This window comes from Empidonax traillii, unplaced genomic scaffold, assembly GCF_003031625.1.
Source record: "Empidonax traillii isolate 1590-97213 ecotype Southwest subspecies unplaced genomic scaffold, ASM303162v1 scaffold1332:size131828, whole genome shotgun sequence".
Taxonomy (NCBI): domain Eukaryota; kingdom Metazoa; phylum Chordata; class Aves; order Passeriformes; family Tyrannidae; genus Empidonax; species Empidonax traillii.
The window spans coordinates 119,335-125,558 of record NW_020956525.1 but is presented as its reverse complement, the minus strand read 5'-3'; the positions used below and the strand labels follow the sequence as shown (position 1 = coordinate 125,558).

The following is a 6,224-nucleotide window of genomic DNA, read 5'->3' as shown; positions in this document are numbered from 1 at the left end:
GCCCAGAGCTGAACACAATACTCAAGGTGTGGCCTCACCAGTGCTGAGTACAGGGGAAGGATCACTTCCCTGCTCCTGCTGCCACACTGTTCTTGATGCAGGCCAGGATGCCATTGGCCTTCTTGGCCACCTGGGCACACTGCTGGCTCATGTTCAGCCTCCTGTCGATCAGCACCCCCAGGTCCCTTTCTGCCTGGCTGCTCTCCAGCCACTCTGTGCCCAGCCTGGAGCGCTGCAGGGGGTTGTTGTGGCCAAAGTGCAGGACCCGGCACTTGGCCTTGTTGAACTTCATTCCATGATACTTAGAGAATTTTATCATCTCAGAGACTTCTGTTCCTCTTTCATATTTGTTCACAATCAGTAGATTGATTCCAAACATGTATGAGAGGGAGTAGTAGAAACCAACAGATAAGCAGACACCATAAACAAACATCATAAGCAAACATTTTTATTTTATTTGGTGCAAACTAAGCTGAAAGTGGTAGTCTTAACACTGAAGATAAATTTGGAGTTTGTCTTTATGAGTTTATATTTATAATGCCATTGACTCTTAAGTTTTGACTGCAAAGTGGGAAGATGTAAGTCTATCTAACCTTTAGTGAATTCAAACCCAGATTTGTTACCTGAGGTTTTGATGATTAGAAGAGAGCAGCAGACCACAGGGAGAAGTTTGTGAGGTAGTTGGTATACATGCAGAGAAACAATATATGCATTAATGGATTCTAATATAGCCATGAAGTGAGATGAGGGGTCTGGAGTGCTCCGTGATATAAAAGTAGGCCCTGAGGGGAAAAAAAAAAAAAAAAAAAAAAGAGAGAGGAAGATGGCAGAGCCATATCCATTTAAAAGAATGCCTTTAGTGGTATAAAGATAAAAAATGAGTAACTGGGTTTGAATTGGAGGATATGACTGCAGGTAATGTAAACAGTTAGTTCCATTGTACCGAAAAAGTACTCTTTTCACAATTTCTTTATACTACCATGGCCTTGAACCGGGTTTGTGTGACAAGGTTTTGGCAGAGCGGGGCTACAGGGACGGCTCTTGTGACAGGCGGCCAGAAGCTTCCCACATGTCCAAAGGAGCAATGCCATAATCCTGTTTACAGAAGTAAATGTGAGACTGCAGCTGGAAAAAGCAAGGAGTCTGGCAGCAGGATTTGCCGAAAAAAAAATATTTCCTGTAGCTCAGAATGAGTAAACATGAGTAGCATATATTAAAGCAGTGGTCTAAATCAGTCATGAAAATAAATCAAATCAGTGAACAGAAAACTTTGATTTAAATGATTGTTTATAATCCTGAATTATAGTTGTATTGTTTCTCAAAGACTGATTTTTCACTGATTGGTAACCACTAAAATGTGCTGACTATAATCTTTATTCATAACCTAGCATTTCTTTTTGCTAACAAAGAGAGCATGTTATAGCAGCATACATCTAAGACATTTCAGACTTTAACATAACATTTATATCAATTCTTAATTTTTATACACATTTCACTATTTTGGAAGATGAGGTCTGTTTCGTTTCTTTTTTTGCTAAGTAATTCTTGCACCTCTATTTGTGATTCACATGAGACTCCTAGTGGAAAAATATAGGAATTGAAAGAAAACAATGAGGGAAAAAAATCTCTTTGTAGTTGCTTTTAGTTAAATAAGATTATCATAAATGTATTTGTACCTTATTCTTAAGAAGGTTGTCTAAGTATGCTTTGCACTGAGAAAGATTATGTTTAAACTTGTAGGAATATAGTTTAATTGATTTGAACACTCAGTCTTTCAAATGTGTAGAACTAGTAGAGATCATCTTGTCATCTCCAGCTCTTATTTTATTTATGGATGAAAATAATGAAAAAAAAATTCAGCTGGGATAATTCATTTAAGTGAGCTGGCTAAATAAACAGAAATGAAGGAAATACTGCCACCTTGCTTGCAGAAAAAGATACTTGCCAAAAAATGGTTCCACACTTCAGCAAACCGAGATTAATCCTTCAGCAGCTTGAACAGAAAGTCCATACTGCTTAACATTACTACTTTTGTAGTATTATTGATTTGTTTTGCAAAGCAAATATGTTTAAAATTAAATTTTAAATCAACCAATCTGATTTGTTTTATTGTTATTATATTTTAGAGACCTAGAGAAGTCACCAGGGAGGAACGATTTTTTTTCCTTACATTTAAAATCAAGCACGAAGTCAGGATCTTCTAGAAACCAGGTACTTTTCTTCATGTATAAGAAGTCTAACTATGGATGGAGGAGCCTGTCTTTTATCAAAGCTGGAAAAAATATCATTCAAATACATAAATCTCTAATATTGCTGCAGAATATTTGTTCTTTGACGTGTTTTGGAATGAGCAGTAGTTTGTAGTATTTTCAGCTTTGTTTAAAGTAAGTGCAGGTGCAATTAAATGATATTCATAAATAAAATCAGGATAAGTCATATAAAAAACCCCTAGTGGTAAAGGAAAAAGAAACCACGAAGAGATGGATTTTGTATGAGACATTCTTCCTGAGTAATAAAAACTTTTTATCCTTTTTTTTTGCCGTTCCAGCTCTAGCCTTCTGGTGCCTGAGCTGTTCTCAGCCCGAGAACAAATGAAAATCTGTGGCATTTGGGGGTAGGGATTTTCCTCACGCTGGTAAGGCCGGTGGCCCTGTGTTGTAGTTCAGCTTGTTGGTCGTTAGATGACAGTAGCTCCCCGGGCATTTTGGGGTTTGGCTTTTCTGACGTGTTCGAGCGTGAGATGAGGGAACAGCAGGGGCTTGGAACTGGTGTCTCGTTAGAGGAACGCAGACGGTACATTCCATGCATTCTGTCCCCCACCATAAAAAACCCCAAACCAAACAAAACAAACAACATAACACAACAGAAAAAGGAATTTTCGACTGGGGAAAAAAAAAAAAAAAGGCGCTCCAAGAGCAGGGGACTGAGTAATGTCAAATTTTCTGACCTCGATCCTACCCCAGCCATTGTACTACAACAACCCTGAGGTGCAAATAAAGCAGCAGGGGATTGTCAGGTTGTTCTCGCATCTGTTCTGCTCCTGCCAGCTTTGTACAGGCATAGAAATGCACTGTTTTGTTGGCTTGATGCCATGAGAGGCTCTTTGTATGCTGAGGTGATACATTAGTGGCTCCCTGTGCTGTGGCAAGGTCGAGTTCCATTGCTGATGCGTGAAGTGACAGAACTGCAGGATTTAGTTGTGATTAAGATTATGAAAAGAATTATAACTTGATAGCACACTGCTTTGCTGAAAGTGCCATTGTGTTCCTAGAATGTTGGTGATGATATGCCAAATTAACTGAATGATGCATTAATAGAAAAGGAGAAGAATTGAGTGAGGCTGCCACAGTTAACAATGTGCAGTTCCTCCTTAAGTGCAGACCTTTTAAGCCTTTTTTTCATGTCAGTCTCAAAGCACAGAGCTTCTTTAACAAATGCTGCTCTGTCCATTTTGTAGCTGAGGAAACTGGAACATCAAAATTTGATGATAGGTAAGTGGATCATCCAGGAAGTGTCCGATATATCTGGAAATGGAACCTGGGTGGGTTCCTGATCTCTATTCTTGTGCCTTAACTGGCAGATTAATTTTCCATTTGCTGCACTCTTTATATGGTAATAGCATTGCTTTTTTCTGAGCTAGTGTCCACATTAAAACAATGGCTATGACAACTGTTTTCTCTTTGATTGAGTACCATAAAAATGCCCAGTGCTTTCAAGTAAGCACATGTGTCAAAAAAGAATGCAGTGCCTATTCCTTGACTTAAAAGTGTTTGGTTTTTTTTATTTGCATGAAGTTCAGACTTTGCTTCACTGGATGCTACTCCACGGATTCCCACTGTTTTTTCCTGAAGTCAGTGAGGTTCTAGCGATATAAGTGAAGTTTTCAAAGTAAGCATTTAATAATCAAGCAGACATCAGAGCGTATTTCGTGCTGGCTTTTAGCTCAAGGATATGCATTATTGCTGCTGAGTGGGCTTTCATTGCAGCTATATCTCAGTTTGACTTGTAAAGCTCCTAAAGGAATGTCTTGTTTTCGTGCCATATTTGTCTTGCCCTTTTTTGTCATTTATTTACTTTAGAGAAGAGAACCAGACTTAAGCATCTGTTTCTCAATGAGACCGGAGTGGGGTTTTTTTTTGGAGTGGGGGATGTTTTCACCCAGTATTACAGGTGGTTTCAGTAAAGACCATTAAGTGAGTAGCCCAAGGTAATCCAGCCGTCCCGGAAACGTTAAACTCTTCTGGCTCCTTGTCTTTTACACCAGACTAGCTGCTAACTCATATTGGCTCCCAAATGAGATGAAGCTTTGAGAACCGAAAGTCACTTTTCATACTGTCTAATTGCCCATCTTATGTGGGAAAATGGCTGTAAAAATCCTGCCTGGGAATCCTACCGAAATCGTTATTATAATGCTAAACAAAGGAGTTTGCATCAAATAGTGTTTTATCTGTTGATTTTAACTCACACAGAGGATATGAACAAAAAGTTGAGCACATGTTTCACTGGACCAAAGCAAGTGTGTGAGGTGAGGTTGTTTTGATCTGCCCAGAAGAAAACAGATGCCTACTAAGAAAAATACAACAGTTTCTGCCTAAAAAAAACAATACAAAAAGAAAGGGAAAGACTTCTCTCAAAGCATCTTTTCTTGTATAAAGATTTTTAAAAGACAAGCATTTCGAGTTACTCAAAATTTTTCTTTCCAATATTATTCTAAGAGTTTCTTCTCTCCATGATTTTCCCTTTCACAGTCTTTTTGTTCCATTATGTTGTGACGACCGTGACAATTTGAGACAGTGAGGAAAGGTTTGTGAGGAGAAACTCTACTTAGGCTGATAGAGTGGTAAAAAATGGCCACACTTTAAGGCACGGGTGTGATCTGAGGTGAGGTTTGTTTGTCCAGTACCTTATCTGTGTTTGTTACTGTGTCATCTGGAGTAATAATAGAAAAAAAGCCCAGTGAGGTTTATTTTCCATTTGTCTATCCACTTTATCTGCCCATCCCTGTTTCAATTGGGAAAGAGCACAGAAGAGCAGAGAAGAGCAACCAGGCTGGTGAAGGGACTTGAACACCAGTCCTATGGTGAGGCTGAGGGAGCTGGGGTTGTTTGGTCTGGAGAAGAGAAGGCTCAAGGGAGACCTCATCACTGTCTACAACTCCCTAAAAGGAGGTTGTAGCCAGGCGGGGGTTGGTCTCTTCTCCCAGGCAACTCTCAGTAAGACAAGAGGACATGGTCTTAAGCTCTGCCAGGGGAGGTTTAGGTTGATATTAGGAAGAAATTCTTTACAGAGAGGGGAATCAGGCATTGGAGTGGCCTGACCAGGGAAGTGGTGGATTCTCCGTCCCTGGAGGTTTTTAAGATGAGACTGGATGTAACACTCAGTGCCATGATCTAGTAACCACAGTGGTAGTGGATCAAGGGTTGGACTTGATGATCTCAGAGGTCCTTTCCAACCCCTCTGATTCTATGATTCTACGATTCTAACATTTGTGAAAACAAAGGGAGTCAAAATACAGAGAAAGTTAAATAGAAAGAGGATGCTAAAACTTTTTTTATTACTTATCCACAGGGGGGTTTGTTTGGTTTTGGCAGAGGGAGATTGCTTCTAATAGCAAAACATTACCTAAGTAAGGAAATTATACTGCATAAATAAATTGTACATATAAATTTATGTGAGTTAAAAGATGTTAACTGAAAAGACATGCCTAATTTTTGAGTTGAACTTGCATCTTCATATCTTTTTTTAAATAATGTTTTATTTTACATATGAACTTCATAAACAAAATATGTGTGTCTTTCAGTTTTGTGGCTTACAGTGTAATATTACCTACTGATGTAAAGGTATTTTACCCACATTAAATCCCGATTTCATATTTAGCTTTCTTAAAATACAGACTATTTTATGTAAATACTTCTCTAACTAAAAATTTTTCCCGATTTGCTAATAAGGTGAAGCTAAAGATATGTATACCAAGCAAGTGGATTGACATAACTGTTGCATAATCAGCTCTTCCAGGATAACAGCTCTTGCTTGGAGAGGCTCTTCCAAAGCAAAACAAAACAAAACAAAACAAAACACCCCAAAAAAACAAACAAAAAACCACAAAACCAAACAAAACCCCAAAACAAACAAAAACAAACAAAAAAAACAAAACACAAACAAACAAAAAACCCAATAACAACAACAAAAACAAAAGCAAAAAAAAAAGTTTATCCCAAAGTAAC

General features: G+C 38.5%; 1 long non-coding RNA gene across 1 annotated transcript; it reads left to right on the top strand.

The window, feature by feature from the left end:
- Positions 1-927: 927 nt before the first annotated feature.
- On the top strand, positions 928-2,583 carry LOC114069680. Its single transcript, XR_003573812.1, has 3 exons — positions 928-2,005; positions 2,127-2,211; positions 2,549-2,583. It is a non-coding gene; the product is annotated as an uncharacterized LOC114069680 (long non-coding RNA).
- The last annotated feature ends 3,641 nt before the right edge of the window (positions 2,584-6,224 follow it).